Source organism: Schistocerca piceifrons, chromosome 2 (assembly GCF_021461385.2).
Source record: "Schistocerca piceifrons isolate TAMUIC-IGC-003096 chromosome 2, iqSchPice1.1, whole genome shotgun sequence".
Lineage (NCBI taxonomy): Eukaryota > Metazoa > Arthropoda > Insecta > Orthoptera > Acrididae > Schistocerca > Schistocerca piceifrons.
Window position 1 is genome coordinate 94,891,491 of NC_060139.1, and position 22,129 is coordinate 94,913,619.

Sequence of the window (22,129 nt, forward strand, 5' to 3'; positions counted from 1 at the left end):
CTGAGACGTGGATTCGACTTCCATAACGTTCACTTCTGACCCGAAGTCACCAGAACAGGATTTTTGCTTTTGAACAGGGTTCGCTTGGTTAGATTCTTCCTCATCTGATGAGTCACTAACTGAGTCATGAGGTCTCTTTTGACTGGAATTGTTCCGTTCACTAGCAGCCGTGTCAGAGTGCGCGTCGACAGACGACGCCGTAAGTTGATTGCCATCGAGCGTAATAGGTTCGGTACTAATTGCGGAAGGTGAAGTATCAGCAGGCTGTTCAACTTTACCATTCATCAGAACGTCACTGAACGTCAGCCGCTGCCTCCTCTGCAGAGTGTTTTTCAGGACAAATACGCGACGCGGACAATCCTGACGCAGATGCCCACTCTCATTACAAATATGACAGGTGGGCGTCTGACCGGCATAGGTGGCTAGTAGCTTGTACCCACAAACCATAATATGTTACGGAATGCTGACTTTAACATGCATCTCTACAGATCTCACTCCACTGTAGCATTGCAACCGGTGTTCACGAGACCACAACTCATTCCTAATAGTCCTAACCTCGCCATATGCAGATAAGACCTCTCGCGGATAGCAATTCTCTACTTCGGGTGGCAAGTTAAACACTCTCACATTTTTGTACTCGAGATCAGCAGTAGAAATTGTAACAGTACTCACTGTTCCATCACGGTGAAGAAAGTCGATCGTGCCACCATGGTTTGCCAGTAAACGCTCCATCACAAGAGGGTCCAGCAGTTTGACGAAAAAACAATACTGCTCCAGATCGTAATAAGCAGTATGCACTTGCTCCGATGTAATGCCAACAACATCCACAATCCAGTCGTGCACTTCAAGGGAGCTTGGTTGAACGGACCTGGTGGACTTGTCAAACTGAAACTTGATTGTATTCTTCCGTGGAAATAAACGTGACATGTCGCTAATCAACCCGCCAAGGGCGAATAGCACTTAAACTTGACAAAACACAACTGACAAACGACTCAACACGAAACTGAAACACGGAACGGGAACACAACACGCGATGAGAGACAAACAGCAAAACGTAAACACCGCTAGGGACTCGGAGCTCGCGACACTTCCTCACTCCAGCGCGTCTCAAGCGGAACTGACACCATGGAACCGAATGCCTGTAGCGCTCTTAAATTCAGTAGTATCATGTAATTAAGCCAATAAGATGCTATGTTATTACATGTAGGGTCCTCAGGAAGTGTTTGCGTGGCAAATGAAGCAACCAAGTGGGCTGGAAGTGGAAGGAGCACCTTCGAATGTAGCGAGAATTCTTGCCAGTATTCGTACATGAAGTGATGTCGAAGGATCAGGTAATGAAAATCGCGAAACAGCCACTTTCGTATGGTGGATGCTTTGTGCTGGAAGCAGCCTAGCTATGAAAACAGCTATGGACACAGAGTACTGTCGAAAACAGCGTGCTGATACAGAACGCTACGTAGAGGGCGGATTGTGCGTGACACGATAACATTTGCACTTCACACGGTCGAAAGACTGTCACACAACTCAAGCGGCTCTTTCAGCATTCACATACACTGGTGTTCAGCACAGCGCATGTTGTAGGTGTCAGATTAAGAAACCTCTTTGAGAATATGGTCCAGATCGGATGCTGCAACTAGCAAGTGCGGCAAGATCTCAGTAGGTGGCGGGGTGCAGGCTAGAGGTCTGCATTAACTCCGATTTTTACCGGCGAGTCCCGCTCGCCCCTCTGGCTCTCGGGAGTATGCGGCCGAGCGTCCTCTGCCGCCGGCTGTGGGCAGCCGATCGCCAGCGCTCGGCCGAGTGCGCCAAACGCCCGGCCGGTCGCCAGTAACCGGTGGACTCAGCGCCAGCGAGCGGCGCTTCGTCACACTCCTTGAGATCAGAGGCCACCGCTTCACATTAACCACTCACTTATTTCTTTTACAAATGTCTTTCGTTGTTTACTACCAGTTCTATGACCTAAATAATACACTTGTATATGTTACATTTGATGTTTGTTAATATGTTGCAGACTATTGGAGTTTGGCTTTGAGGTTATCACGTATTCCAGTAATTGTAACGTTAAAAACTGCAATGTCTGTATTTAGTATTTTGTTCCGTTCGGTAGACAAACGGGAACACAGTAGTCTAATCGTGGACTATGTGTAGCCTATCTCCAAACTCGGCCACGTATACGTTGTATTAATTTTGAATGCAGGATCGGGAAGGAATGACGGAGTTAAAAGTAATACTCACGAAATTTTGTTGCACAAACGTTAATTTCTGAACAAATTATGACTTGTTAATAACGTTACAAGTGAATCATGACTATACAATTCGATTTTCGTCATTGGTGCTCCCTGATACACAGGTGTCACTTGTGTTCCTGGAGCTATTACTAGAGCTGGCGGCTTGAACTTCTTCCTGTGAAGTCAATGAAAGTGGAATCATACATTTATAGAGTTTGAGGAATGTTTCCTTCCTTGTGGTTACGTGGTATGTTGTGAATACATACGTAATTGTGATGGATCAATAAGAGATCATCCACCTTGTCTGATACCAGGCACGATCTTTTGCTGGACAGCAGGTGACCAGCCTGGCTACAATTTCCCTCGCTGGCAGCACTGGTGGCAGGAATACAGAGAACTCTGCTGGCTACTACTGACAGCCTTGGAAATAACCCCGCGTGCGTCTTCCACCACTGAAAAATTTGTCCTTCGGCACAGCTACAGTCGGATTTGGAGAGCGAAAGGTACCTGTCGAGTTCATTGGTAGTAACTGTGTGTCCATCTTCGTCGTCCTCATCCGAACTCCAGTCCATCCTGGACTTTTTCATGGGAAGAACTTGGTCACTGTTTGCTTGAATTGACTCTAAACATGAATGAAAACATCCGTAAGATATTCCTGTCACCTTCAAATATGTATACACCGTAGTTAGAATTACTGGTTAGTAAACGACTATATTTACGGTGACATTTTATATATATCGCACAGATTACTTCAAAACGCATTGTGGAATGTTTAAGTTGCGAAACCTTTCCCAAATATCACATTGTAGACGTAATAAATGTTGATCTAATGAAAGATGGCAGATTAGACAAACAAACATATGTTTACTAATTGGTTTCAGTGAATGAACCTTACCATTTACGGGCTGTTCCGAGTACAATCGTGGAACTTCAGCATACGCGGCTTGGTTTTCGTCTGCTGTGAGTTTCTTCAAATGTCGCCGTGGTGGCCATAGACCCGTGGCAACGTAATGGATAGCCTCAATTTTGCACTTCTCTGTGATGAAGTATGCTGCTCTCCTTTTTATTTTCACCATGAGCTGAAAAGGAAACTCAATATACATAACTGCACTCTGATAATTCAACAGTTGTATAAAGGATCGTAACCTATAGAAAGTGTTTTTACCTCGTTGTCACTGTCTATTGGTTCACAATGATGTAACAGACTTTTGTACCACGGCAGCACACGTTCCAGCGTTGTTATCTTTGCAGTTTCCAAATCCAAACTCGCTTCTTTAAAGGGGGTTAGAAAAGCGACAACGTCTCGTACGCACCCTTCTTGGAAGGTTTCTAAGAGTGTCGATTGCCCCCGGGATTCTAGTAGATCTCGAATATCGTCGATTTGACTTATGACTGAATTGAGCATTAACAGTATACTGTTCCACCGAGTTGCAGCTTCTTGCTTCACAGAGTGCCGCAGACGCCCCGAGTGACCCAATCTCTTAAAATAGCCTACTATAGCTCTTGCTGATAGTAGACACGACAGGATTTCAGCGGCTTCGTCTTCTAAACACGTCTCTTGAAATGTGTAACGAAGCGCAGTCATCAAGCAGTGATCAAAGCAAGGCAAACGGTCGTAAGATTCAAGTGCCTTCTTCATATTAGCTCCTTGGTCGGTGACAAAGTAACATTTCGTAGGATCATTCTTGTTAATTCCTAACTCAAGCATCCGCTCTTCGATTTCGTGCCGTATGTTGTCTCCTTTCTTAAGTACGTCCGGAAACTCGGTTGTTATCAAAACAAGCGTTTCTAGCTGCCACTCATCATTCACATAATGCGACGTCATAGTCAAAAAATTTCTCTTCATGTAGTTATCTGACCACAGATCAGCGTCTAAAGCGTACATTTTGTTCTTTAAGGCACATATTAGCTTGGGCACCATTGTCACTCGTATTTTGTCTGCCTTTTCTTTAATATGCCGCGATACAGTGGTAGGGTGCGGAAGAACATCTTCTATACTGACTTTGCCGTAAGTGGCGCCAACATTGATGAGCTCCTGCGAATAATTCTTGAATCCAATCTTACTACAAGTATTTAACGGTAGCAAATCTATTCCACTCATATCGACCAACCTATCAACAACAACTTTCTTTATGCTGCTTGGTACTGCAAGTGGACGGTGGACTCCTGTTCCGCATTTACTTTTGCAGTGCCGAATCATACCTGTTGTGCTTGACTGGTACGAAAGTATGGTACCACATGTGGTACATTGCACGAAAACAGCAGAAGCCTGCGTGACAGGACCCACTACAAGTGTAAACGATTTCCAAGCTTCACTTTTCGCCTCCTCTTCCGACATGTTTTTCTTCTTCAGGACTAATGAGCCGCTCCTAATTCTATCCATAATACTACTCTTCGTTTCATGAGTGGAACGTTTACGACCTTGGTTTATCCATAACGCTGTCTGCACTGCTCAAAGCCAGGTCGTCCACTGCGTTTACACACGGTTTCTAATGCGATTCGGCACTGTAGAGCGCGCGGCGGTTGTACTGTCACCGGCCGGGTTTGTGAGTACGCTCGAGCGCCCGGCAGTGCTCGACAGTCCAACCGATAACCGAGAGGTGGAGGACAACCGGCCACATGGTGCATTAGACGGCCACAGCCGTATCGTAGCGTGAGCCTTTCCCAGCCGTCGAGCAGCGGCACGAAATGGGAAATGATCGAGCGGGTGTTTTCATCGAAATGCAGAGCTCTAGTGCAGACTTGCTTACTTGTGCGGCCTGTTGGTCTAGGGGTATGATTCCTGCTTTGGGTGCAGGAGGTCCCGGGTTCAAATCCCGGACAGGCCCTACTTTTCACTTTCGCGACAACCCAGCACTACGATAAACTTGCGAGTCTCTGAAAGTAAGCCATGCAGCAGGACAAACTGCATGTCGGGCCACCGGCCCATGAGACTCTCAGGTGCGTCTTATGGAAAGCAATCTACGTGGCAGGATTAAGCCGTCTTCGCTTACTTATATCTATACGTAAAGACTGGCACGTACAACGATTCCATTCGTTCCCCAGGAACTAGTACATCGCATGCAAGTTTGTTAAATGCATGCGCATGCAGCACCCAAAACGGTGAGATGTCTTTCCTGCGGGGAGGTACAGCTGAGGTCGTATTCGCGCAGCCCTTACGTCCCGTTATTAATCCTAGTAGCAAAACCATAAGCATTTGGAGCGTTCCCCATTCACGTGTGGACTGCTATTAACATTTTGCATCTCATGATCCTAGTTAAATTTCTGCATATACAATTCCAACCTAGGGCTCGCACACATTTCTAAAAACGATCGCAAAACACAGCGTCAGGCTCCACCGAGACTCGAACTCGGATCGCTGGATTCAAAGTCCAGAGTGCTAACCATTACACCATGGAACCGGATGCCTGTGGCGCTCTGAAATTCAGTAGTATGATGTAATTAAGCCGATAGGAAGCGATGTTATTACATGTACGGTCCTCTGGAAGTGTTTGTGTGGCAAATGAAGCAACCAAGTAGGCTGGAAGTGGAAGGAGCACCTTCGAATGTAGCGAGAATTCTTGCCAGCATTCGTACATGAAGTGATGTCGAAGGATCAGGTAATCAAAATCGCGAAACAGCCACTTTCGTATGGTGGATGCTTTGTGCTGGAAGCAGCCTAGCTATGAAAACAGCTATGGACACAGAGTACTGTCGAAAACTGCGTGCTGACACAGAACGCTACGTAGTGGGCGGATTGTGCGTGACACGATAACATTTGCACTTCACACGGTCGAAATACTGTCACACAACTCAAGCGGCTCTTTCAGCATTCACATACACTGGTGTTCAGCACAGCGCATGTTGTAGGTGTCAGATTAAGAAACCTCTTTGAGAATATGGTCCAGATCGGATGCTGCAACTAGCAAGTGCGGCAAGATTTCAGTAGGTGGCGGGGTGCAGACGTGCGTACTTGTGCGGCATGTTGGTCTAGGGGTATGATTCCTGCTTTGGGTGCAGGAGGTCCCGGGTTCAAATCCCAAACAGGCCCTACTTTTCACTTTCGCGACAACCCAGCACTACGATAAACTTGCGAGTCTCTGAAAGTAAGCCATGCAGCAGGACAAACTGCATGTCGGGCCACCGGCCCATGAGACTCTCAGGTGCGTCTTATGGAAAGCAATCTACGTGGCAGTATTAAGCCGTCTCCGCTTACTTATATCTATACGTAAAGACTGGCACGTACAACGATTCCATTCGTTCCCCAGGAACTAGTACATCGCATGCAAGTTTGTTAAATGCATGCGCATGCAGCACCCAAAACGGTGAGATGTCTTTCCTGCGGGGAGGAACAGCTGAGGTCGTCTTCTCGCAGTTGAACCCCTTACGTCACGTTATTAATCCTAGTAGCAAAAGCATAAGCATTTTGAGCGTTCCACATTCACTTGTTGACTGCTATTAACATTTTGCATTTCATGATCCTAGTTATATTTCTGCATATTCAATTCCAACCACCGGCTCGTACACATTTCTAGAAACGATCGCAAAACACAGCGTGAGGCTCCACCGAGACTCGAACTCGGATCGCTGGATTCAAAGTCCAGAGTGCTAACCATTACACCATGGAACCGAATGCCTATGGCGCTCTTAAATTCAGTAGTATCATGTAATTAAGCCGATAAGATGCGATGTTATTACATGTAGGGTCCTCAGGAAGTGTTTGCGTGGCAAATGAAGCAACCAAGTGGGCTGGATGTGGAAGGAGCACCTTCGAATGTAGCGAGAATTCTTGCCAGTATTCGTACACGAAGTGATGTCGAAGGATCAGGTAATCAAAATCGCGAAACAGCCACTTTCGTATGGTGGATGCTTTGTGCTGGAAGCAGCCTAGCTATGAAAACAGCTATGGACACAGAGTACTGTCGAAAACAGTGTGCTGATACAGAACGCTACGTAGAGGGCGGATTGTGCGTGACACGATAACATTTGCACTTCACACGGTCGAAATACTGTCACACAACTCAAGCGGCTCTTTCAGCATTCACATACACTGGTGTTCAGCACAGCGCATGTTGTAGGTGTCAGATTAAGTAACCTCTTTGAGAATATGGTCCAGATCGGATGCTGCAACTAGCAAGTGCGGCAAGATCTCAGTAGGTGGCGGGGTGCAGGCTAGAGGTCTGCATTATCTCCGATTTTTACCGGCGAGTCCCGCTCGCCCCTCTGGCTCTCGGGAGTATGCGGCCGAGCGTCCTCTGCCGCCGGCTGTGGGCAGCCGATCGCCAGCGCTCGGCCGAGTGCGCCAAACGCCCGGCCGGTCGCCAGTAACCGGTGGACTCAGCGCCAGCGAGCGGCGCTTCGTCACACTCCTTGAGATCAGAGGCCACCGCTTCACATTAACCACTCACTTATTTCTTTTACAAATGTCTTTCGTTGTTTACTACCAGTTCTATGACCTAAATAATACACTTGTATATGTTACATTTGATGTTTGTTAATATGTTGCAGACTATTGGAGTTTGACTTTGAGGTTATCACGTATTCCAGTAATTGTAACGTTAAAAACTGCAATGTCTGTATTTAGTATTTTGTTCCGTTCGGTAGACAAACGGGAACACAGTAGTCTAATCGTGGACTATGTGTAGCCTATCTCCAAACTCGGCCACGTATACGTTGTATTAATTTTGAATGCAGGATCGGGAAGGAATGACGGAGTTAAAAGTAATACTCACGAAATTTTGTTGCACAAACGTTAATTTCTGAACAAATTATGACTTGTTAATAACGTTACAAGTGAATCATGACTATACAATTCGATTTTCGTCATTGGTGCTCCCTGATACACAGGTGTCACTTGTGTTCCTGGAGCTATTACTAGAGCTGGCGGCTTGAACTTCTTCCTGTGAAGTCAATGAAAGTGGAATCATACATTTATAGAGTTTGAGGAATGTTTCCTTCCTTGTGGTTACGTGGTATGTTGTGAATACATACGTAATTGTGATGGATCAATAAGAGATCATCCACCTTGTCTGATACCAGGCACGATCTTTTGCTGGACAGCAGGTGACCGGCCTGGCTACAATTTCCCTCGCTGGCAGCACTGGTGGCAGGAATACAGAGAACTCTGCTGGCTACTACTGACAGCCTTGGAAATAACCCCGCGTGCGTCTTCCACCACTGAAAAATTTGTCCTTCGGCACAGCTACAGTCGGATTTGGAGAGCGAAAGGTACCTGTCGAGTTCATTGGTAGTAACTGTGTGTCCACCTTCGTCGTCCTCATCCGAACTCCAGTCCATCCTGGACTTTTTCATGGGAAGAACTTGGTCACTGTTTGCTTGAATTGACTCTAAACATGAATGAAAACATCCGTAAGATATTCCTGTCACCTTCAAATATGTATACACCGTAGTTAGAATTACTGGTTAGTAAACGACTATATTTACGGTGACATTTTATATATATCGCACAGATTACTTCAAAACGCATTGTGGAATGTTTAAGTTGCGAAACCTTTCCCAAATATCACATTGTAGACGTAATAAATGTTGATCTAATGAAAGATGGCAGATTAGACAAACAAACATATGTTTACTAATTGGTTTCAGTGAATGAACCTTACCATTTACGGGCTGTTCCGAGTACAATCGTGGAACTTCAGCATACGCGGCTTGGTTTTCGTCTGCTGTGAGTTTCTTCAAATGTCGCCGTGGTGGCCATAGACCCGTGGCAACGTAATGGATAGCCTCAATTTTGCACTTCTCTGTGATGAAGTATGCTGCTCTCCTTTTTATTTTCACCATGAGCTGAAAAGGAAACTCAATATACATAACTGCACTCTGATAATTCAACAGTTGTATAAAGGATCGTAACCTATAGAAAGTGTTTTTACCTCGTTGTCACTGTCTATTGGTTCACAATGATGTAACAGACTTTTGTACCACGGCAGCACACGTTCCAGCGTTGTTATCTTTGCAGTTTCCAAATCCAAACTCGCTTCTTTAAAGGGGGTTAGAAAAGCGACAACGTCTCGTACGCACCCTTCTTGGAAGGTTTCTAAGAGTGTCGATTGCCCCCGGGATTCTAGTAGATCTCGAATATCGTCGATTTGACTTATGACTGAATTGAGCATTAACAGTATACTGTTCCACCGAGTTGCAGCTTCTTGCTTCACAGAGTGCCGCAGACGCCCCGAGTGACCCAATCTCTTAAAATAGCCTACTATAGCTCTTGCTGATAGTAGACACGACAGGATTTCAGCGGCTTCGTCTTCTAAACACGTCTCTTGAAATGTGTAACGAAGCGCAGTCATCAAGCAGTGATCAAAGCAAGGCAAACGGTCGTAAGATTCAAGTGCCTTCTTCATATTAGCTCCTTGGTCGGTGACAAAGTAACATTTCGTAGGATCATTCTTGTTAATTCCTAACTCAAGCATCCGCTCTTCGATTTCGTGCCGTATGTTCTCTCCTTTCTTAAGTACGTCCGGAAACTCGGTTGTTATCAAAACAAGCGTTTCTAGCTGCCACTCATCATTCACATAATGCGACGTCATAGTCAAAAAATTTCTCTTCATGTAGTTATCTGACCACAGATCAGCGTCTAAAGCGTACATTTTGTTCTTTAAGGCACATATTAGCTTGGGCACCATTGTCACTCGTATTTTGTCTGCCTTTTCTTTAATATGCCGCGATACAGTGGTAGGGTGCGGAAGAACATCTTCTATACTGACTTTGCCGTAAGTGGCGCCAACATTGATGAGCTCCTGCGAATAATTCTTGAATCCAATCTTACTACAAGTATTTAACGGTAGCAAATCTATTCCACTCATATCGACCAACCTATCAACAACAACTTTCTTTATGCTGCTTGGTACTGCAAGTGGACGGTGGACTCCTGCTCCGCATTTACTTTTGCAGTGCCGAATCATACCTGTTGTGCTTGACTGGTACGAAAGTATGGTACCACATGTGGTACATTGCACGAAAACAGCAGAAGCCTGCGTGACAGGACCCACTACAAGTGTAAACGATTTCCAAGCTTCACTTTTCGCCTCCTCTTCCGACATGTTTTTCTTCTTCAGGACTAATGAGCCGCTCCTAATTCTATCCATAATACTACTCTTCGTTTCATGAGTGGAACGTTTACGACCTTGGTTTATCCATAACGCTGTCTGCACTGCTCAAAGCCAGGTCGTCCACTGCGTTTACACACGGTTTCTAATGCGATTCGGCACTGTAGAGCGCGCGGCGGTTGTACTGTCACCGGCCGGGTTTGTGAGTACGCTCGAGCGCCCGGCAGTGCTCGACAGTCCAACCGATAACCGAGAGGTGGAGGACAACCGGCCACATGGTGCATTAGACGGCCACAGCCGTATCGTAGCGTGAGCCTTTCCCAGCCGTCGAGCAGCGGCACGAAATGGGAAATGATCGAGCGGGTGTTTTCATCGAAATGCAGAGCTCTAGTGCAGACTTGCTTACTTGTGCGGCCTGTTGGTCTAGGGGTATGATTCCTGCTTTGGGTGCAGGAGGTCCCGGGTTCAAATCCCGGACAGGCCCTACTTTTCACTTTCGCGACAACCCAGCACTACGATAAACTTGCGAGTCTCTGAAAGTAAGCCATGCAGCAGGACAAACTGCATGTCGGGCCACCGGCCCATGAGACTCTCAGGTGCGTCTTATGGAAAGCAATCTACGTGGCAGGATTAAGCCGTCTTCGCTTACTTATATCTATACGTAAAGACTGGCACGTACAACGATTCCATTCGTTCCCCAGGAACTAGTACATCGCATGCAAGTTTGTTAAATGCATGCGCATGCAGCACCCAAAACGGTGAGATGTCTTTCCTGCGGGGAGGAACAGCTGAGGTCGTCTTCTCGCAGTTGAACCCCTTACGTCACGTTATTAATCCTAGTAGCAAAAGCATAAGCATTTGGAGCGTTCCCCATTCACGTGTGGACTGCTATTAACATTTTGCATCTCATGATCCTAGTTAAATTTCTGCATATTCAATTCCAACCACCGGCTCGTACACATTTCTAGAAACGATCGCAAAACACAGCGTCAGGTTCCACCGAGACTCGAACTCGGATCGCTGGATTCAAAGTCTAGAGTGCTAACCATTACACCATGGAACCGGATGCCTGTAGCGCTCTTAAAATCAGTAGTATCATGTAATTAAGCCGATAAGATGCGATGTTATTACATGTAGGGTCCTCAGGAAGTGTTTGCGTGGCAAATGAAGCAACCAAGTGGGCTGGATGTGGAAGGAGCACCTTCGAATGTAGCGAGAATTCTTGCCAGTATTCGTACATGAAGTGATGTCGAAGGATCAGGTAATCAAAATCGCGAAACAGCCACTTTCGTATGGTGGATGCTTTGTGCTGGAAGCAGCCTAGCTATGAAAACAGCTATGGACACAGAGTACTGTCGAAAACTGCGTGCTGACACAGAGCGCTACGTAGAGGGCGGATTGTGCGTGACACGATAACATTTGCACTTCACACGGTCGAAATACTGTCACACAACTCAAGCGGCTCTTTCAGCATTCACATACACTGGTGTTCAGCACAGCGCATGTTGTAGGTGTCAGATTAAGTAACCTCTTTGAGAATATGGTCCAGATCGGATGCTGCAACTAGCAAGTGCGGCAAGATCTCAGTAGGTGGCGGGGTGCAGGCTAGAGGTCTGCATTATCTCCGATTTTTACCGGCGAGTCCCGCTCGCCCCTCTGGCTCTCGGGAGTATGCGGCCGAGCGTCCTCTGCCGCCGGCTGTGGGCAGCCGATCGCCAGCGCTCGGCCGAGTGCGCCAAACGCCCGGCCGGTCGCCAGTAACCGGTGGACTCAGCGCCAGCGAGCGGCGCTTCGTCACACTCCTTGAGATCAGAGGCCACCGCTTCACATTAACCACTCACTTATTTCTTTTACAAATGTCTTTCGTTGTTTACTACCAGTTCTATGACCTAAATAATACACTTGTATATGTTACATTTGATGTTTGTTAATATGTTGCAGACTATTGGAGTTTGACTTTGAGGTTATCACGTATTCCAGTAATTGTAACGTTAAAAACTGCAATGTCTGTATTTAGTATTTTGTTCCGTTCGGTAGACAAACGGGAACACAGTAGTCTAATCGTGGACTATGTGTAGCCTATCTCCAAACTCGGCCACGTATACGTTGTATTAATTTTGAATGCAGGATCGGGAAGGAATGACGGAGTTAAAAGTAATACTCACGAAATTTTGTTGCACAAACGTTAATTTCTGAACAAATTATGACTTGTTAATAACGTTACAAGTGAATCATGACTATACAATTCGATTTTCGTCATTGGTGCTCCCTGATACACAGGTGTCACTTGTGTTCCTGGAGCTATTACTAGAGCTGGCGGCTTGAACTTCTTCCTGTGAAGTCAATGAAAGTGGAATCATACATTTATAGAGTTTGAGGAATGTTTCCTTCCTTGTGGTTACGTGGTATGTTGTGAATACATACGTAATTGTGATGGATCAATAAGAGATCATCCACCTTGTCTGATACCAGGCACGATCTTTTGCTGGACAGCAGGTGACCGGCCTGGCTACAATTTCCCTCGCTGGCAGCACTGGTGGCAGGAATACAGAGAACTCTGCTGGCTACTACTGACAGCCTTGGAAATAACCCCGCGTGCGTCTTCCACCACTGAAAAATTTGTCCTTCGGCACAGCTACAGTCGGATTTGGAGAGCGAAAGGTACCTGTCGAGTTCATTGGTAGTAACTGTGTGTCCACCTTCGTCGTCCTCATCCGAACTCCAGTCCATCCTGGACTTTTTCATGGGAAGAACTTGGTCACTGTTTGCTTGAATTGACTCTAAACATGAATGAAAACATCCGTAAGATATTCCTGTCACCTTCAAATATGTATACACCGTAGTTAGAATTACTGGTTAGTAAACGACTATATTTACGGTGACATTTTATATATATCGCACAGATTACTTCAAAACGCATTGTGGAATGTTTAAGTTGCGAAACCTTTCCCAAATATCACATTGTAGACGTAATAAATGTTGATCTAATGAAAGATGGCAGATTAGACAAACAAACATATGTTTACTAATTGGTTTCAGTGAATGAACCTTACCATTTACGGGCTGTTCCGAGTACAATCGTGGAACTTCAGCATACGCGGCTTGGTTTTCGTCTGCTGTGAGTTTCTTCAAATGTCGCCGTGGTGGCCATAGACCCGTGGCAACGTAATGGATAGCCTCAATTTTGCACTTCTCTGTGATGAAGTATGCTGCTCTCCTTTTTATTTTCACCATGAGCTGAAAAGGAAACTCAATATACATAACTGCACTCTGATAATTCAACAGTTGTATAAAGGATCGTAACCTATAGAAAGTGTTTTTACCTCGTTGTCACTGTCTATTGGTTCACAATGATGTAACAGACTTTTGTACCACGGCAGCACACGTTCCAGCGTTGTTATCTTTGCAGTTTCCAAATCCAAACTCGCTTCTTTAAAGGGGGTTAGAAAAGCGACAACGTCTCGTACGCACCCTTCTTGGAAGGTTTCTAAGAGTGTCGATTGCCCCCGGGATTCTAGTAGATCTCGAATATCGTCGATTTGACTTATGACTGAATTGAGCATTAACAGTATACTGTTCCACCGAGTTGCAGCTTCTTGCTTCACAGAGTGCCGCAGACGCCCCGAGTGACCCAATCTCTTAAAATAGCCTACTATAGCTCTTGCTGATAGTAGACACGACAGGATTTCAGCGGCTTCGTCTTCTAAACACGTCTCTTGAAATGTGTAACGAAGCGCAGTCATCAAGCAGTGATCAAAGCAAGGCAAACGGTCGTAAGATTCAAGTGCCTTCTTCATATTAGCTCCTTGGTCGGTGACAAAGTAACATTTCGTAGGATCATTCTTGTTAATTCCTAACTCAAGCATCCGCTCTTCGATTTCGTGCCGTATGTTCTCTCCTTTCTTAAGTACGTCCGGAAACTCGGTTGTTATCAAAACAAGCGTTTCTAGCTGCCACTCATCATTCACATAATGCGACGTCATAGTCAAAAAATTTCTCTTCATGTAGTTATCTGACCACAGATCAGCGTCTAAAGCGTACATTTTGTTCTTTAAGGCACATATTAGCTTGGGCACCATTGTCACTCGTATTTTGTCTGCCTTTTCTTTAATATGCCGCGATACAGTGGTAGGGTGCGGAAGAACATCTTCTATACTGACTTTGCCGTAAGTGGCGCCAACATTGATGAGCTCCTGCGAATAATTCTTGAATCCAATCTTACTACAAGTATTTAACGGTAGCAAATCTATTCCACTCATATCGACCAACCTATCAACAACAACTTTCTTTATGCTGCTTGGTACTGCAAGTGGACGGTGGACTCCTGCTCCGCATTTACTTTTGCAGTGCCGAATCATACCTGTTGTGCTTGACTGGTACGAAAGTATGGTACCACATGTGGTACATTGCACGAAAACAGCAGAAGCCTGCGTGACAGGACCCACTACAAGTGTAAACGATTTCCAAGCTTCACTTTTCGCCTCCTCTTCCGACATGTTTTTCTTCTTCAGGACTAATGAGCCGCTCCTAATTCTATCCATAATACTACTCTTCGTTTCATGAGTGGAACGTTTACGACCTTGGTTTATCCATAACGCTGTCTGCACTGCTCAAAGCCAGGTCGTCCACTGCGTTTACACACGGTTTCTAATGCGATTCGGCACTGTAGAGCGCGCGGCGGTTGTACTGTCACCGGCCGGGTTTGTGAGTACGCTCGAGCGCACGGCAGTGCTCGACAGTCCAACCGATAACCGAGAGGTGGAGGACAACCGGCCACATGGTGCATTAGACAGCCACAGCCGTATCGTAGCGTGAGCCTTTCCCAGCCGTCGAGCAGCGGCACGAAATGGGAAATGATCGAGCGGGTGTTTTCATCGAAATGTAGAGCTCTAGTGCAGACTTGCTTACTTGTGCGGCCTGTTGGTCTAGGGGTATGATTCCTGCTTTGGGTGCAGGAGGTCCCGGGTTCAAATCCCGGACAGGCCCTACTTTTCACTTTCGCGACAACCCAGCACTACGATAAACTTGCGAGTCTCTGAAAGTAAGCCATGCAGCAGGACAAACTGCATGTCGGGCCACCGGCCCATGAGACTCTCAGGTGCGTCTTATGGAAAGCAATCTGCGTGGCAGGATTAAGCCGTCTTCGCTTACTTATATCTATACGTAAAGACTGGCACGTACAACGATTCCATTCGTTCCCCAGGAACTAGTACATCGCATGCAAGTTTGTTAAATGCATGCGCATGCAGCACCCAAAACGGTGAGATGTCTTTCCTGCGGGGAGGAACAGCTGAGGTCGTCTTCTCGCAGTTGAACCCCTTACGTCACGTTATTAATCCTAGTAGCAAAAGCATAAGCATTTGGAGCGTTCCACATTCACGTGTTGACTGCTATTAACATTTTGCATTTCATGATCCTAGTTATATTTCTGCATATTCAATTCCAACCACCGGCTCGTACACATTTCTAGAAACGATCGCAAAACACAGCGTCAGGTTCCACCGAGACTCGAACTCGGATCGCTGGATTCAAAGTCCAGAGTGCTAACCATTACACCATGGAATCGGATGCATGTGGCGCTCTGAAATTCAGTAGTATGATGTAATTAAGCCGATAGGAAGCGATGTTATTACATGTACGGTCCTCTGGAAGTGTTTGTGTGGCAAATGAAGCAACCAAGTAGGCTGGAAGTGGAAGGAGCACCTTCGAATGTAGCGAGAATTCTTGCCAGCATTCGTACATGAAGTGATGTCGAAGGATCAGGTAATCAAAATCGCGAAACAGCCACTTTCGTATGGTGGATGCTTTGTGCTGGAAGCAGCCTAGCTATGAAAACAGCTATGGACACAGAGTACTGTCGAAAACTGCGTGCTGACACAGAACGCTACGTAGTGGGCGGATTGTGCGTGACACGATAACATTTGCAATTCACACGGTCGAAATACTGTCACACAACTCAAGCGGCTCTTTCAGCATTCACATACACTGGTGTTCAGCACAGCGCATGTTGTAGGTGTCAGATTAAGAAACCTCTTTGAGAATATGGTCCAGATCGGATGCTGCAGCTAGCAAGTGCGGCAAGATCTCAGTAGGTGGCGGGGTGCAGACGTACGTAATTGTGCGGCATGTTGGTCTAGGGGTATGATTCCTGCTTTGGGTGCAGGAGGTCCCGGGTTCAAATCCCAGACAGGCCCTACTTTTCACTTTCGCGACAACCCAGCACTACGATAAACTTGCGAGTCTCTGAAAGTAAGCCATGCAGCAGGACAAACTGCATGTCGGGCCACCGGCCCATGAGACTCTCAAGTGCGTCTTATGGAAAGCAATCTACGTGGCAGGATTAAGCCGTCTTCGCTTACTTATATCTATACGTAAAGACTGGCACGTACAACGATTTCATTCGTTCCCCAGGAACTAGTTTATCGCATGCAAGTTTGTTAAATGCATGCGCATGCAGCACCCAAAACGGTGAGATGTCTTTCCTGCGGGGAGGAACAGCTGAGGTCGTCTTCTCGCAGTTGAACCCCTTACGTCACGTTATTAATCCTAGTAGCAAAAGCATAAGCATTTGGAGCGTTCCACATTCACGTGTTGACTGCTATTAACATTTTGCATTTCATGATCCTAGTTATATTTCTGCATATACAATTCCAACCACCGGCTCGTACACATTTCTAGAAACGATCGCAAAACACAGCGTCAGGTTCCACCGAGACTCGAACTCGGATCGCTGGATTCAAAGTCCAGAGTGCTAACCATTACACCATGGAACCGGATGCCTGTAGCGCTCTTAAAATCAGTAGTATCATGTAATTAAGCCGATAAGATGCGATGTTATTACATGTAGGGTCCTCAGGAAGTGTTTGCGTGGCAAATGAAGCAACCAAGTGGGCTGGATGTGGAAGGAGCACCTTCGAATGTAGCGAGAATTCTTGCCAGTATTCGTACATGAAGTGATGTCGAAGGATCAGGTAATCAAAATCGCGAAACAGCCACTTTCGTATGGTGGATGCTTTGTGCTGGAAGCAGCCTAGCTATGAAAACAGCTATGGACACAGAGTACTGTCGAAAACTGCGTGCTGACACAGAGCGCTACGTAGAGGGCGGATTGTGCGTGACACGATAACATTTGCACTTCACACGGTCGAAATACTGTCACACAACTCAAGCGGCTCTTTCAGCATTCACATACACTGGTGTTCAGCACAGCGCATGTTGTAGGTGTCAGATTAAGTAACCTCTTTGAGAATATGGTCCAGATCGGATGCTGCAACTAGCAAGTGCGGCAAGATCTCAGTAGGTGGCGGGGTGCAGGCTAGAGGTCTGCATTATCTCCGATTTTTACCGGCGAGTCCCGCTCGCCCCTCTGGCTCTCGGGAGTATGCGGCCGAGCGTCCTCTGCCGCCGGCTGTGGGCAGCCGATCGCCAGCGCTCGGCCGAGTGCGCCAAACGCCCGGCCGGTCGCCAGTAACCGGTGGACTCAGCGCCAGCGAGCGGCGCTTCGTCACACTCCTTGAGATCAGAGGCCACCGCTTCACATTAACCACTCACTTATTTCTTTTACAAATGTCTTTCGTTGTTTACTACCAGTTCTATGACCTAAATAATACACTTGTATATGTTACATTTGATGTTTGTTAATATGTTGCAGACTATTGGAGTTTGACTTTGAGGTTATCACGTATTCCAGTAATTGTAACGTTAAAAACTGCAATGTCTGTATTTAGTATTTTGTTCCGTTCGGTAGACAAACGGGAACACAGTAGTCTAATCGTGGACTATGTGTAGCCTATCTCCAAACTCGGCCACGTATACGTTGTATTAATTTTGAATGCAGGATCGGGAAGGAATGACGGAGTTAAAAGTAATACTCACGAAATTTTGTTGCACAAACGTTAATTTCTGAACAAATTATGACTTGTTAATAACGTTACAAGTGAATCATGACTATACAATTCGATTTTCGTCATTGGTGCTCCCTGATACACAGGTGTCACTTGTGTTCCTGGAGCTATTACTAGAGCTGGCGGCTTGAACTTCTTCCTGTGAAGTCAATGAAAGTGGAATCATACATTTATAGAGTTTGAGGAATGTTTCCTTCCTTGTGGTTACGTGGTATGTTGTGAATACATACGTAATTGTGATGGATCAATAAGAGATCATCCACCTTGTCTGATACCAGGCACGATCTTTTGCTGGACAGCAGGTGACCGGCCTGGCTACAATTTCCCTCGCTGGCAGCACTGGTGGCAGGAATACAGAGAACTCTGCTGGCTACTACTGACAGCCTTGGAAATAACCCCGCGTGCGTCTTCCACCACTGAAAAATTTGTCCTTCGGCACAGCTACAGTCGGATTTGGAGAGCGAAAGGTACCTGTCGAGTTCATTGGTAGTAACTGTGTGTCCACCTTCGTCGTCCTCATCCGAACTCCAGTCCATCCTGGACTTTTTCATGGGAAGAACTTGGTCACTGTTTGCTTGAATTGACTCTAAACATGAATGAAAACATCCGTAAGATATTCCTGTCACCTTCAAATATGTATACACCGTAGTTAGAATTACTGGTTAGTAAACGACTATATTTACGGTGACATTTTATATATATCGCACAGATTACTTCAAAACGCATTGTGGAATGTTTAAGTTGCGAAACCTTTCCCAAATATCACATTGTAGACGTAATAAATGTTGATCTAATGAAAGATGGCAGATTAGACAAACAAACATATGTTTACTAATTGGTTTCAGTGAATGAACCTTACCATTTACGGGCTGTTCCGAGTACAATCGTGGAACTTCAGCATACGCGGCTTGGTTTTCGTCTGCTGTGAGTTTCTTCAAATGTCGCCGTGGTGGCCATAGACCCGTGGCAACGTAATGGATAGCCTCAATTTTGCACTTCTCTGTGATGAAGTATGCTGCTCTCCTTTTTATTTTCACCATGAGCTGAAAAGGAAACTCAATATACATAACTGCACTCTGATAATTCAACAGTTGTATAAAGGATCGTAACCTATAGAAAGTGTTTTTACCTCGTTGTCACTGTCTATTGGTTCACAATGATGTAACAGACTTTTGTACCACGGCAGCACACGTTCCAGCGTTGTTATCTTTGCAGTTTCCAAATCCAAACTCGCTTCTTTAAAGGGGGTTAGAAAAGCGACAACGTCTCGTACGCACCCTTCTTGGAAGGTTTCTAAGAGTGTCGATTGCCCCCGGGATTCTAGTAGATCTCGAATATCGTCGATTTGACTTATGACTGAATTGAGCATTAACAGTATACTGTTCCACCGAGTTGCAGCTTCTTGCTTCACAGAGTGCCGCAGACGCCCCGAGTGACCCAATCTCTTAAAATAGCCTACTATAGCTCTTGCTGATAGTAGACACGACAGGATTTCAGCGGCTTCGTCTTCTAAACACGTCTCTTGAAATGTGTAACGAAGCGCAGTCATCAAGCAGTGATCAAAGCAAGGCAAACGGTCGTAAGATTCAAGTGCCTTCTTCATATTAGCTCCTTGGTCGGTGACAAAGTAACATTTCGTAGGATCATTCTTGTTAATTCCTAACTCAAGCATCCGCTCTTCGATTTCGTGCCGTATGTTCTCTCCTTTCTTAAGTACGTCCGGAAACTCGGTTGTTATCAAAACAAGCGTTTCTAGCTGCCACTCATCATTCACATAATGCGACGTCATAGTCAAAAAATTTCTCTTCATGTAGTTATCTGACCACAGATCAGCGTCTAAAGCGTACATTTTGTTCTTTAAGGCACATATTAGCTTGGGCACCATTGTCACTCGTATTTTGTCTGCCTTTTCTTTAATATGCCGCGATACAGTGGTAGGGTGCGGAAGAACATCTTCTATACTGACTTTGCCGTAAGTGGCGCCAACATTGATGAGCTCCTGCGAATAATTCTTGAATCCAATCTTACTACAAGTATTTAACGGTAGCAAATCTATTCCACTCATATCGACCAACCTATCAACAACAACTTTCTTTATGCTGCTTGGTACTGCAAGTGGACGGTGGACTCCTGCTCCGCATTTACTTTTGCAGTGCCGAATCATACCTGTTGTGCTTGACTGGTACGAAAGTATGGTACCACATGTGGTACATTGCACGAAAACAGCAGAAGCCTGCGTGACAGGACCCACTACAAGTGTAAACGATTTCCAAGCTTCACTTTTCGCCTCCTCTTCCGACATGTTTTTCTTCTTCAGGACTAATGAGCCGCTCCTAATTCTATCCATAATACTACTCTTCGTTTCATGAGTGGAACGTTTACGACCTTGGTTTATCCATAACGCTGTCTGCACTGCTCAAAGCCAGGTCGTCCACTGCGTTTACACACGGTTTCTAATGCGATTCGGCACTGTAGAGCGCGCGGCGGTTGTACTGTCACCGGCCGGGTTTGTGAGTACGCTCGAGCGCACGGCAGTGCTCGACAGTCCAACCGATAACCGAGAGGTGGAGGACAACCGGCCACATGGTGCATTAGACAGCCACAGCCGTATCGTAGCGTGAGCCTTTCCCAGCCGTCGAGCAGCGGCACGAAATGGGAAATGATCGAGCGGGTGTTTTCATCGAAATGTAGAGCTCTAGTGCAGACTTGCTTACTTGTGCGGCCTGTTGGTCTAGGGGTATGATTCCTGCTTTGGGTGCAGGAGGTCCCGGGTTCAAATCCCGGACAGGCCCTACTTTTCACTTTCGCGACAACCCAGCACTACGATAAACTTGCGAGTCTCTGAAAGTAAGCCATGCAGCAGGACAAACTGCATGTCGGGCCACCGGCCCATGAGACTCTCAGGTGCGTCTTATGGAAAGCAATCTGCGTGGCAGGATTAAGCCGTCTTCGCTTACTTATATCTATACGTAAAGACTGGCACGTACAACGATTCCATTCGTTCCCCAGGAACTAGTACATCGCATGCAAGTTTGTTAAATGCATGCGCATGCAGCACCCAAAACGGTGAGATGTCTTTCCTGCGGGGAGGAACAGCTGAGGTCGTCTTCTCGCAGTTGAACCCCTTACGTCACGTTATTAATCCTAGTAGCAAAAGCATAAGCATTTGGAGCGTTCCACATTCACGTGTTGACTGCTATTAACATTTTGCATTTCATGATCCTAGTTATATTTCTGCATATTCAATTCCAACCACCGGCTCGTACACATTTCTAGAAACGATCGCAAAACACAGCGTCAGGTTCCACCGAGACTCGAACTCGGATCGCTGGATTCAAAGTCCAGAGTGCTAACCATTACACCATGGAATCGGATGCATGTGGCGCTCTGAAATTCAGTAGTATGATGTAATTAAGCCGATAGGAAGCGATGTTATTACATGTACGGTCCTCTGGAAGTGTTTGTGTGGCAAATGAAGCAACCAAGTAGGCTGGAAGTGGAAGGAGCACCTTCGAATGTAGCGAGAATTCTTGCCAGCATTCGTACATGAAGTGATGTCGAAGGATCAGGTAATCAAAATCGCGAAACAGCCACTTTCGTATGGTGGATGCTTTGTGCTGGAAGCAGCCTAGCTATGAAAACAGCTATGGACACAGAGTACTGTCGAAAACTGCGTGCTGACACAGAACGCTACGTAGTGGGCGGATTGTGCGTGACACGATAACATTTGCAATTCACACGGTCGAAATACTGTCACACAACTCAAGCGGCTCTTTCAGCATTCACATACACTGGTGTTCAGCACAGCGCATGTTGTAGGTGTCAGATTAAGAAACCTCTTTGAGAATATGGTCCAGCTAGGATGCTGCAACTAGCAAGTGCGGCAAGATCTCAGTAGGTGGCGGGGTGCAGACTTGCTTACTTGTGCGGCCTGTTGGTGTAGGGGTAT

At 46.0% G+C, this 22,129-nt stretch overlaps 10 non-coding genes across 10 annotated transcripts; 4 read left to right on the forward strand and 6 right to left on the reverse strand.

Annotated features, from left to right (window-relative positions):
* Positions 1-4,984: 4,984 nt before the first annotated feature.
* Trnap-ugg lies at positions 4,985-5,056 on the forward strand. Its single transcript has one exon. It is a non-coding gene; the product is annotated as a tRNA-Pro (tRNA).
* A 501-nt stretch (positions 5,057-5,557) lies between these two features.
* Positions 5,558-5,629, reverse strand: Trnaq-uug. Its single transcript has one exon. It is a non-coding gene; the product is annotated as a tRNA-Gln (tRNA).
* A 1,136-nt stretch (positions 5,630-6,765) lies between these two features.
* On the reverse strand, positions 6,766-6,837 carry Trnaq-uug. Its single transcript has one exon. It is a non-coding gene; the product is annotated as a tRNA-Gln (tRNA).
* Positions 6,838-10,688: 3,851 nt separating this feature from the next.
* Positions 10,689-10,760, forward strand: Trnap-ugg. Its single transcript has one exon. It is a non-coding gene; the product is annotated as a tRNA-Pro (tRNA).
* Positions 10,761-11,267: 507 nt separating this feature from the next.
* Trnaq-uug lies at positions 11,268-11,339 on the reverse strand. Its single transcript has one exon. It is a non-coding gene; the product is annotated as a tRNA-Gln (tRNA).
* A 3,851-nt stretch (positions 11,340-15,190) lies between these two features.
* Positions 15,191-15,262, forward strand: Trnap-ugg. The gene has a single exon. It is a non-coding gene; the product is annotated as a tRNA-Pro (tRNA).
* Positions 15,263-15,769: 507 nt separating this feature from the next.
* Trnaq-uug lies at positions 15,770-15,841 on the reverse strand. Its single transcript has one exon. It is a non-coding gene; the product is annotated as a tRNA-Gln (tRNA).
* A 1,136-nt stretch (positions 15,842-16,977) lies between these two features.
* Positions 16,978-17,049, reverse strand: Trnaq-uug. The gene has a single exon. It is a non-coding gene; the product is annotated as a tRNA-Gln (tRNA).
* A 3,851-nt stretch (positions 17,050-20,900) lies between these two features.
* On the forward strand, positions 20,901-20,972 carry Trnap-ugg. The gene has a single exon. It is a non-coding gene; the product is annotated as a tRNA-Pro (tRNA).
* A 507-nt stretch (positions 20,973-21,479) lies between these two features.
* Positions 21,480-21,551, reverse strand: Trnaq-uug. Its single transcript has one exon. It is a non-coding gene; the product is annotated as a tRNA-Gln (tRNA).
* Positions 21,552-22,129: the final 578 nt, after the last annotated feature.